Source organism: Triticum aestivum, chromosome 7D, assembly GCF_018294505.1.
Source record: "Triticum aestivum cultivar Chinese Spring chromosome 7D, IWGSC CS RefSeq v2.1, whole genome shotgun sequence".
Classification (NCBI taxonomy): domain Eukaryota; kingdom Viridiplantae; phylum Streptophyta; class Magnoliopsida; order Poales; family Poaceae; genus Triticum; species Triticum aestivum.
This window is the reverse complement of record NC_057814.1, coordinates 89,972,057-89,984,505: the sequence shown is the minus strand read 5'-3', so window position 1 is coordinate 89,984,505 and position 12,449 is coordinate 89,972,057.

Sequence of the window (12,449 nt, the reverse complement as noted above, 5' to 3'; positions counted from 1 at the left end):
CCGCCGCCGCCGCGCCGGATCCGGCGAGGGGCCGGCCAGATCCGGCGCCCCCTCCCCCGCCGGCGTCCTGTCCCTTCTTCCTCCGGCCAGCCGAGCCCGCGCCGGCGACCCCGAGCCCGATCCGCTGCGTTGACTTCGCCCCCCTCGAGGTTGTTTTTTTTGCCCAAGTCCTGGAAGTTTGCATTATCATGCCATGTTCATAACCTCGTAACTCCTTGCATGTAGCTCCGATTCGCGCGTGTAATATGTCAAATTGTTCGTCTCGTGATGCTCTTCATTTTGTTCAATTGCACCATGTTCATTAGAGTCCATCTTGATGCCCAAATCATCGTTGCAAGAGTGCTAGTTGCTGTTATCTGCTGGTTCTTATCAGAACTTGGAGATTTGTCATTTTTGTATCTTTTAATCTGTGCATCTTTTGGGCATGAGCTCTACATATGTTTTGAATTATGCCATGCCATCTTTCCAGTGGTGTAGTCCATGTATTTTTGTGATCTCTGTGGTGACTAACACAAGCATGCAAACTAGGTCCCGTAATATTTCTGATTTCAGGGACAGTGATTTCTCTAAGTCTTTGTCTGCTGTAATTTTGTTGCCATGTAAACTTGATGTTACAGAGATATCCATGCATATTTTGGAGATGTTCAGTAAGAATGTTTTGTATCTATTGTTGTAATTGATCCATTCCTGCCCTTGTTTGCAATTATGAGGTGCCATAGCATGACTCAATCTTGCTCTACTTTTGCTATAAAATATTTCTGGCAGATTCTTAACATGATATGCAATTTTTCCAAGCTTATTGTAGTTGTTCCCCATATGCTATGCTATTGTTCTTGCCATGGTTAGCTTCATAAACATGCCATCTTGCTGTAGGTGTGCTTGGTTTGTCATGTATTGCTCTGTATTGAGTGCATCAAGCTCACAAAGAGGCCTTCATATTATTATTTCTGCCATGCTCTGTTTTCTGCTAAGTCTGAAACCTGATAACGAAACTTGCTATGTTTACATGCTTGCCATCATATCTTCTGGTCCTTTTTGGCTTATGGTCAGTAAGGGACTTTTGTTATATGCTTTGAGTATATTCATGCCATGCCTTGTTTTGCCATGTTAAGTTCCTGTAGCATGTTGATTTCATGCTCTGAACATTGCAACCTGATGTTATTTCTGCCATGTCCAGTAATTCTGCTAAGTCTATGAATCTGTTATTATTTTGCAATCTTGCCATGTCCTTTTGAGCATGTTCTAGTGATTTCTGGAGATAGCTCAGTGTTCATGTTTTGTTGTGCTTTACATGTACATCATGCCCATGCCTTTTGTTTTCATGCTGAGTTGCTGTAGCATATTGTTTTGATGCTTGCTTTATACCTAGTTGCTGTTTTGGACAGAGTGTTGCTATGTCTTGTTTGGAGTGTATGTGTTGCACCGTTGCTCCGTTTTGAGCATGCTCTATATGAAACTTGCTTAGAATTGTATGTAGTTCCATATTATCATGTTGCATCCTTGTTTTGGGGTGTTTGCTTGATGTTTGTATGCATTTTGCATCAATGCCATGCTTATCTTGTTTTGCTCATATCTTCTAGACCGTAGCTCCGAATCTAATGAACTTTATATGTAACTTGACTAGAATTTCGTGTAGATTATCATGGTGCTCTTTAACTTGCTGTTTAACAACTTCAACTTAATGCTTGTTCAGTTCTGGACCAATTTCGAAATTTGCATATGAGGACTTACCGGAATTGTTATAGGTTGTTTCCGGCCTCATTTAAACTTGCCTTGATGTGTTGTTCTTGTATGCATCATCTCTTGTCATGAGTAGCTTCATATAGCCTTGTCATGCATCATATTTGGTTGAGCATCATGCCTTGTTCTTGTGTGGTGTGTTTACCTTGTTGTGTGCTTCTTCTCGATAGTTCCCGTGTCGTTGCGATCGTGAGGATTCGTTCGTCTTCGTGGCTTCATCTTCTTCATGGATTCGTTCTTCTTCCTAGCGGGATTTCAGGCAAGATGACCGTCACCTTGGATCTCATTACTATCATTGCTATGCTAGTTGCTTCGTTCTATCGCTTTGCTGTGCTACATATTCACTTGTCCTTCAAGCCTCCCAAATTGCCATGAACCTCTAACCTTTGTCACCCTTCCTAGCAAACCGTTGTTTGGCTATGTTACCGCCTTGCTCAGCCCCTCTTATAGCGTTGCTAGCTGCAGGTGAAGATGAAGATTGCTCCATGTTGGATTATGTTTATGTTGGGATATCACAATATCTCTTATCTAATTAATGCATCTATATACTTGGTAAAGGGTGGAAGGCTCGGCCTTATGCCTGGTGTTTTGTTCCACTCTAGCCGCCCTAGTTTCCGTCATACCGGTGTTATGTTCCTTGATTTTGCGTTCCTTACGCGGTTGGGTGATTTATGGGACCCCCTTGACAGTTCGCCTTGAATAAAACTCTTCCAGCAAGGCCCAACCTTGGTTTTACCATTTGCCTATCCTATTTCTTTTCCCTAGGGAGTCGCTCTCTCGAGGGTCATCTTATTTTAACCCCCCCGGGCCAGTGCTTCTCTAAGTGTTGGTCCGAACCGAGCAGCCTGCGGGGCCACCTCGGGGAAACTCGAGGTCTGGTTTTACTCGTAGCTTGACTTATCCGGTGTTGCCCTGAGAACGAGATATGTGCAGCTCCTATCGGGATTGTCGGCACATCGGGCGGCTTTGCTGGTTTTGTTTTACCATTGTCGAAATGTCTTGTAACCGGGATTCCGAGACTGATCGGGTCTTCCCGGGAGAAGGAATATCCTTCGTTGACCATGAGAGCTTATAATGGGCTAAGTTGGGACACCCCTGCAGGGTATTATCTTTCGAAAGCCGTGCCCGCGGTTATGTGGCAGATGGGAATTTGTTAATATCCGGTTGTAGATAACTTGACAGTTGACCTTAATTAAAACGCATCAACCGTGTGTGTAGCCGTGATGGTCTCTTCTCGGCGGAGTCCGGGAAGTGAACACGGTTTCTAGGTTATGTTTGACGCAAGTAGGAGTTCAGGATCACTTCTTGATCATTGCTAGTTCACGACCGTTCCTTTGCTTCTCTTCTCGCTCTTGTTTGCGTAAGTTAGCCACCATACATGCTTAGTCGCTGCTGCAACCTCACCACCTTTACCCTTCCTTTCCCTTTAAGCTTTGCTAGTCTTGATACCCATGGTAATGGGATTGCTGAGTCCTCGTGGCTCACAGATTACTACACCACCAGATGTAGGTTCAGGTTATGCGATGATCATGACGCGAGAGCGATGTTCGCTTGTTTGGAGTTCTTCTTCTGCTTCTTCTTCGTTCAGGGGATAGGTTCCAGGTCGGCAGCCTGGGCTAGCAGGGTGGATGTCGTTCGAGTTTCTGTTTATGTTTCATCCGTAGTCGGATGTTGTTCTCATGTATGATGTATTGTTGTATTCTTGCGGCATTTGTATGCCTTGTATGTATCCCCAAATATTATGTAATGTTGATGTAATGATATCCCCAACTTGTAACACCCACGATGCGGCTATATCTCCCACGTGTCGAGGCACGACTTAGAGGCATAACCGCATTGTGGTTTTGTCGCAAGAAGGGTCATCTTCACACAATCCCATGTAATGAACAAGAATGGGATAAAGAGTTGGCTTACAATCGCCACTTCACACAATACATAAATAAATCATACATCATTCAGAGATACACACATAGGTCCGACTACGGAACCAAAAGAAAAGAAGGCAACCCAACTGCTAGATCCCTGATCGTCCCAACTGGGCTCCACTACTGATCAACAAGAAAAGAAACAACACAACGGACAAGATCTTCATCGAGCTCCCACTTGAGCTCAGTAGCGTCACCTGCACTGGTCTCATCGGCACCTGCAACTGTTTGGAAGTATATGTGAGTCACGAGGACTCAGCAATCTCACACCCGCGAGATCAAGACTATTTAAGCTAATGGAAAGGATGGTGTAATGAGGTGGAGCTGCAGCAAGCACTAAGCATATATGGTGGCTAACATACGCAAATAAGAGCGAGAAGAGAAGAAACGGAACGGTCGTGAAGCTGGCAATGATCAAGAAGTGATCCTGAACTCCTACTTACGTCAAACATAACCCAGAAACCGTGTTCACTTCCCGGACTCCGCCGAGAAGAGACCATCACGGCTACACACGCGGTTGATGCGTTTTAATTAAGGTCAAGTGTCAAGTTCTCTACAACCGGATATTAACAAATTCCCATCTGCCACATAACCGCGGGCACGGCTTTCGAAAGATAATACCCTGCAGGGGTGTCCCAACTTAGCCCATTATAAGCTCTCACGGTCAACGAAGGAAAAACCTTCTCCCGGAAAGACCCGATCAGTCTCGGAATCCTGGTTTACAAGACATTTCGACAATGGTAAAACAAGACCAGCAAAGCCGCCCGAATATGCCGACAAATCCCGATAGGAGCTGCACATATCTCGTTCTCAGGGCACACCGGATGAGCCAGACGTCGGGTTGGCATAGACCCTGGTTGCCCAGGGGGCGCCGGACATCGCTCGGTTTGGACCAGCACTCGAAGGAGAACTGGCCCGGGGGGTAAATAAAGATGACCCTTGAGTCTGCAGAACCCAAGGGAAAAAGGCTTAGGTAGGCAAATGGTAAAACCAAGGTTGGGCCTTGCTGGAGGAGTTTTATTCAAAGCGAACTGTCAAGGGGGTCCCATAAATCACCCAACCGCGTAAGGAACGCAAAATCAAGGAACATAACACCGGTATGACGGAAACTAGGGCGGCAAGAGTGGAACAAAACACCAGGCATAAGGCCGAGCCTTCCACCCTTTACCAAGTATATAGATGCATTAATAATATAAGAGATATTGTGATATCCCAACATAAACATAATCCAACATGGAGCAATCTTCAACTTCACCTGCAACTAACAACGCTATAAGAGGGGCTGAGCAAAAGCGGTAACATAGCCAAACAACGGTTTGCTAGGAAGGTGACAAAGGTTAGAGGTTCATGGCAATTTGGGAGGCTTGAAGAGCAAGTGAATAGGTAACGCGGCATAGCAATAGAGCGAACAACTAGCAAGCAAAGATAGAAGTGATTTCGAGGGTATGGTCATCTTGCCTGAGATCCCGCAAGGAAGAAGAATGAGTCCATGAAGAAGACAAACGGACGTAGTCGAACGAATCCTCACAACTCCGGAACGAAACCGAAGCTAACGAGAGAAGCAACCCGGAAAGAAACAAACAACATAGTAAACAACCACCACATACACATGGCATGATGCAAAACCAAATATGATGCATGACCGGTTTAATGAGGCATGGCATGGCAAAGTGCAACAAACAACACTACAAATTAAGTGGAGCTCAATATGCAACGAGTTGCATATTGACGGAACACCACATTTAATTATTTAGTTCTCTCTCATTTATGTGCCCAACAATATTAAATGTTATTAACCATGGCAAGAGGTGAAGCATATGGAAACTACCTATTTAGGCAATTTAAATGAGGCCGGAACAACAAACAATAATTCCGGAAAATCCTCATGCCATTTAGCAATTTTAATGCGAACATCAATTATTTACATTTTAAATGTTGTTATCATGATGCGGATGACAGATGCAAGGTTTAAGCAATTTTATGAAAATGTTGACATGAAGATGATTAGGAGCATTTGGTCACCATGGCAGAAAGAATTGGGTGCCACGGCGATGAAAACGGAAACGATGCCATGGCGACGTCCCGGTTCCGATAACTCGTTGAGCGACCGGTGCAAACGAAGATGTGGATGTGCGGAACATGCAAAAGATGGTGGGGTGATCCCGGTTACCGGGTTCCCACAGGACGATGGCATGACAACGAGGAGGAACATGGAATGACAACTCGGAAACGGTGCAACCACGAGCAACTCAAACAACACATGCTTTCGTTCCACGGACGTCGTTCTCGGCGGTTATACCTTCGAAGCGTGCATTCGGGGCGGAACGCGTTAGAAGTGGAAGTAGTTGTTCACGTGTCGTAGGGGAAGTAGTGGTACACGGCGACGGTAGTGGTACACGTTTTCGTAAATGTTCGGGGTCGTCGGTAGAGGTACTTGACGTCCACGGGGTCGACGCTAGAGTTACCCACGTTGTCGGGGTACTTGTTGTTCCACGCTTGGCGTCCGTAGATGTACACGGCAATCGTAGTGGTACTTGGCGGTTTCGTGTAGTCGAACTTGACGATCCAAGGGGTACTTGGCGCATCACCGGATAGTTGTACACTTGTCGGAGAGAACCTTGGCGCAACCCAAAACGAAGCAACACAAAACATCACAAGGCCTCGGGATGCCAGCAGCAAGGAGGCGACGGTGGTCTAGCAGCAGCAGCAAGGGCGTCGGGGAGGTGATGGCCAGGACGGAGGGAAGCGTGCGGCGGAGGTTCACCGACGAGAGGGTGCTGGTCGTGGTCGCCGGCGTTGGAGGCGGAGCAGAGGACAGGCGAAGCAGGAAGTTGGGCGCGCGACGCTCGCCCGCAGAAGCGACGGGGCCGCCGGAGTTGGTCGCACCGCAGCTCAGGGCGGAGCAACACCTGCAGAAGGGAGCAGGGCGCGGCGAGGGCAGGGCCAAGACGCGGTGGTGGAGGAAGGAGCTGCAGAGGAGTGGCTGGAGATGGAAGGGGCGCGACGGCGGCGAGGAGGCCGACGGGGCTCCGGCCTGGTGCTGCAGAGGGAGGCGCGGCGGCCATGGAGGCAAGGCGGCTCCATGAGAAGGGCCTGCAGAGGGGAGGAGGCACGGCGGAGCGGAGGGCTCGGGGCGCCGGCGGTGGAGCTTGACGGGCGGCGACGCCATGGGAGCGAGGAGGAGGTCAGCGCTGGGGAAACGGGTGCGGGGCTCCTCCTCTGGCTCGAGGAGGGAGACGAGGTGCTGTGGTGATGGCGAGAGGGCGTCGGCGGGAGGCTGCCAGGGGGCGAGAGGGAGGAGGTTGCTGCGGGCGGCCGGTGCAAGGGAGAGGACGAGAGGAAGAGGGTGAGGGGATCGGGAGGATGAGACAGGGGAGGCTGGCGGCGCTGTGGGAGGACGAGAGGGAGAGATGGGCTCGGTCTCTGGCGGCTAGGGTTAGAGAGAGCGCGGGCTGGGCCTCGGTGCAAATGGGCCTTGGGCCAAATGGAGCGGCTGGCTGCTGGACTCTCTTCTCTCTCACACTCTAAAGAAAATAAAACAAAACAGCGATAAGAAAAGAAAAGAAAGAGAGGTTAGGGGAAGAAGTTGGGCACGCGGATAATTTTCTCAGACTAAGAAAAATGAGTTTAATCCAAGAAAATAGGAGTGGGCATGGATGCAAGGTTTAGATTCAAAAACATTTGAATTTAATTCAAATGGGTGAATAGGAAGAGGAGGTTTGGAAGGCCCAAAAATGTTGAGAATTTTAGAGGAGCCACAATAAATGGAGAAAGAATTGTTGGCAAAGTTAGAGAGATCGACTCAAAGCAGAAAAGGCATAGGATTAATTTTGCACGTGTGTTAAGGTGAACTCCAATTAATGGAATATTTTTAATATAGCTCCCTAATAATATTGGGAGGATATATGTTATAAAGAGAAATCACCATGTGCATTTCCCTCGATTTAAATGGATCGAAGATCCATGCAATTTATTTAGTTGAGTTTTTATGCAAAGATTAAAGACATGAAGGCATGATGACATGATGCAATGCAAAAATAAAAGAGCAAGCACCAGAAAGAACACACGGCGATCACAAAAATAAGGAAGTCTTCTGAAGCGTCGGTCTCGGGGCGTTACAACACTCCACCACTACAAGAGGATCTCGTCCCGAGATCTAGGATGGCACCGGAGAAGAAGCGGAAGGGGAAGAGGTAAAACAAATTGCTTCTTTGACAAACGAGTGAAACCAAAGAACCTTGAGCGGTCGCAAAGCTTGAGGAAATGACACAACGGAGATAAGCGAATTGAGAGAACTCCGTAGTAAACGGAAGCAAGGAACGCCATGAGAACCTTGAGGTTAAGTGACACGATAGATATTTAACCACTCCGGTTAAAACAAGATAGGGAAGGAATAAGAACGATATAATTTGGACAGCACTCCGACTAAAAATGAAAGGAATTGAACATGATCTTGACAAGATGAGAGGATACTCGATGAAGTTAACAACACATTGCCTCCGGAACTAATGAAAGAATGGCACAAGGGGTAGGAAATATTTCAGACAGCACTCCGGTTGAGAAGGGAGGCAAAACTTGATAAGATGAGAGAACTCGAGTGAAAACACGACACTCCGGCTAAATGGATAAGAAAGGAAAAAATTACATGATCTTGACAAAACAAGATGATTGGTCGAAAAGAGCAACATCACAATGCCTCTGTAACGAAAGAATTGAAGCTAGACCGTCGGAATAAGAGAACGGAGAAGGAAATGATAACTTCCACCACAATTGAATTAGGGAAACTTCCTTCCAAGAAGGTTTGGACGGAGTTGTTGGAAAACCAACAACGAAAAGAATAAGCTTGTAGTGGGCTTATGGAAAACATCTCAAAACTTGAGGTGAAATTCTGCCATTAACGAAAACAATTGCTTGCTTGAGATCAACGAAGAGATGAAATCTTCTCTCGTCTAGAGGATAGGAGAAAACTTGGATCATTGATAAGCACCATAATAGCAGCATTCCTTAGGGAAGGCTTAAGGTGAAACAAGACACAAGATAAAACCAACGAAGAGATTGGTGGATTTAAAATATCTCATTCTTGACCACATGTGAATCATGAAACGCGAACTCAAACTGTCAAGAATGTCATAACACCACCTCAATGATAAGGTAGAACGAATTGCACTTTAGAATGCAAGATGCAGAATGTTTGAACTCCTCAAAACAACACATGTGTTGAGCACCATGTTTATTTTTGAGTATAGCTTGGCGGATCTTGACTCCAAGAGAAATCTTGAAGAACAATTGAAGAATGAAAAGAATCCTTGACGAACCACCAAGTAGAGCCTCCATGAAGAACTCCGGTAATATAAGAATGATCAAACGAAATGGAAACTTAAAAAGAACTCCGGGAGAAGCCTTGCAATGATTAGATGAAGCTTTGAAATGATATAATTGAAATAACTTGAAGCTCCGGAAAGAAAATGAACAAATGAGATCAAGAATTTAGATGAACCTCCGGAATAAGGAATTGAATTTACTCGATGAAACAAGAATAAGAATTACATTATGCTCATCCTTCACCAATTAATTGATGACAAGCAACAGATTTGGCATACTACTTATTCTCGTAGAAAGAATTAAGATAGATATAGCGCAAACTAGTGAAGGTCTTCATCGAAACACCGGTAGGATTTGGAAACAACGAATGAATTGATATGGTAACGGGGGAAGAGAAATCTTGAACGAACCACCGTAAGAATTGGAAATGAAAGTAGCAAAGGCACAATTCAACGGAAAGAATTAGAAAATGAATGAAGATACTTGACAGAATTTAGATACACGAGAACGAAGAGATCATGAACTGATTAGAGGATATTTGAGTGATGCACCGGTATGATTTGGAGAACGAGAGTTGAAAGCTGAGAACGAAGAAATCTTCTGAAATGATGGCCTTCGGAGAATCAAACTGAAAAGACTCATGAAATGCTCCGGATGGGTATGAAAAGAATTCTCTTAATCGAAAACAATTATGAGAGGATGGCATAAGCTAGAACTATGAATTTTCAAGAGAACGGACCAAGATTTAGGAGAAATTCTTCTTCGATCTTCACATGTTGAGAATGATGACGAGAAACACCACCATGAATTTATGAGGCACTCCGGAACCATGAAGAATAGAAAGGTTGAATCAACAATGAAAAGAATTTGAAAGATCTGGGAGAAAGACATATGACTGGTGATAATTCATTCTTACGTCAAACTTGCAAAGAATTTGAGAATAACTCCAGAAAGAATTAGAAGAGTCAGGTAACATCCTGGAAAAGACCTGTGGGTTAGGTCCCACTCAAAAGATACACCGTTGAAATGATTACTTGAAAAGGAGATTGCACCGGTTGAATTAAATGGTTAGAATGAGGTAACAACCTCGAAATAGTTAGAATTGATGCGGAGTGGAAACACGAATCTTCAGAGATATCTTCAGCACTCCGGAACAATTGAATGGCGAGAAGTGGATGATTAAGAGGTACACCGGCATGAGAAAACATTTGAAACAAGGAAAGGATATGATCGACAAAGCTTGAATTTAATCCATCGGAGGAGAAAAACAACAAAGAATGATAAACTTGAAGCACATCTTCATGAGAACCACCGGGTAAGAATATTGATTGAAAAGAATGAAGGGACTTCACCTCCATAAGATGGATACATGATTAAGAAATCTGAGTCATTGAAGAAAAAGGGTGGGAGGCCGGGAAAACAAAGGCAACTTGGGCAGATGGAATAAACACCGTTGAGAAAAAGCTTAGAATTGATCTTGCGAATGTTGGGATGATCGGATCCACTTGAAGAGAAGCACGCCGGTTGGAAGAGAATTAACATGACGACCTCGATGATCAAGAAGGATTATCATCCATATAGAAATATGAGAACACCACTTAGAATAAGGTATGGAATCAACACTTGTCATTGAAGCAACTCGAATACCACAAATAAAACAAAACAAAGGATTTGGCTTGCGGAATAAGCCGGAACAAACATATGATAGAGATTTCGTCCGAAGTTTTCGTGGTGGGGCCCATACGGGCTCGATCGTACAGCACCATCATGTGCAAGGCAGTGCACATGACATACGAAGCGTCCCCGAGTCGGCATAGCCAAGGACTCTTTAAGACACTACGAGACCACTGTAAAACCAACCGTGTACAGGCGGACCACTAGACGTCGAACCCCAATCTCATATCATGCGTCTGTCGGAAAGATATCCTAAGGCTACTTAAATTCCCACTTATAAACTCCCGAAACCTTCTGGTTATGCAATCTGGTGTTGGGGATACAGGGGACACAAAATATATCACCCAAACTAACAATCCCTAGATCCAGCTGTATCCATCCGTCAACACATAACCAAGAAACCTTCGGAAATCGTTTACCTCAACCTTCGAAAAGCATCCGTTATACGAGTTATGGCAATACTCCCGAACTCCCGCCCCAGTACTGGGTGGCGTCGAGGTGATCTCACCAACAACTGCATAAAAGAGATTTCGATGTCGGCGAAACTCAGGTATTTCAGAACTGCAACGATAAAATTGTGACGACAACACCTCGGAGCTCAACTCCCCGGGACACTGCCACAACCCCTAAATGTCAGGAGGCACCAAGAACAATGTTCTCATCACAAAACCATCGGAACGATTCCAAGATACCCGCGTGATCCTAAAAAAAAATTAGTGAAATTTGAGGAGAGAATAGTCAAAACTTCTACGTCAGGAGACCTCACCAGAGCGACGAAGGGACTGAGGAGTAAAAAGAATCCTACTCTCCGATATATATAATCCTAAGACTCAAAACATTTTTGTTCTAGACTCAACAACGCCAGCGATTCGATCAAGCAGGGGCTCCTAAGTCGGGGATGGCTCTGCTTACCAACTTGTAACGCCCACGATGCGGCTATATCTCCCACGTGTCGAGGCACGACTTAGAGGCATAACCGCATTGTGGTTTTGTCGCAAGAAGGGTCATCTTCACACAATCCCATGTAATGAACAAGAATGGGATAAAGAGTTGGCTTACAATCGCCACTTCACACAATACATAAATAAATCATACATCAATCAGAGTACACACATAGGTCCGACTACGGAACCAAAAGAAAAGAAGACAACCCAACTGCTAGATCCCTGATCGTCCCAACTGGGCTCCACTACTGATCAATATGAAAAGAAACAACACAACGGACAAGATCTTCATCGAGCTCCCACTTGAGCTCAGTAGCGTCACCTGCACTGATCTCATCGGCACCTGCAACTGTTTGGAAGTATCTGTGAGTCACGAGGACTCAGCAATCTCACACCCGCGAGATCAAGACTATTTAAGCTAATGAAAAGGATGGTGTAATGAGATGGAGCTGCAGCAAGCACTAAGCATATATGGTGGCTAACATACGCAAATAAGAGCGAGAAGAGTAGCAACGGAACGGTCGTGAAGCGCGCGCCTTCCTCTCTTCCCCATCAACGAGAGCTCGCGGTGGCTGCCGGGGGCGAGCGGGCGCGTCGGCGGGAGGGGTGGCCGAGCGGCGTCAGGTCAAGGCAGGGCGGGGCGCGCGCACCTTCCTCTCTTCCCCGTCGACCAGAGCTCGCGGTGGCTGTCGAGGGCGAGCGGGAGCGGCAGAGCGAGAACGCGGCCGGCACGGGCGAGCGCACGGTCGGGCAGCAGCCAGTGCGGCGGGGCACGACTGGGCGCGGCGGAGCCGGAGCAGGGCCGCTACGTCCTCCTCTCCCGAGGGCGTGGCCGCAGGGCGTA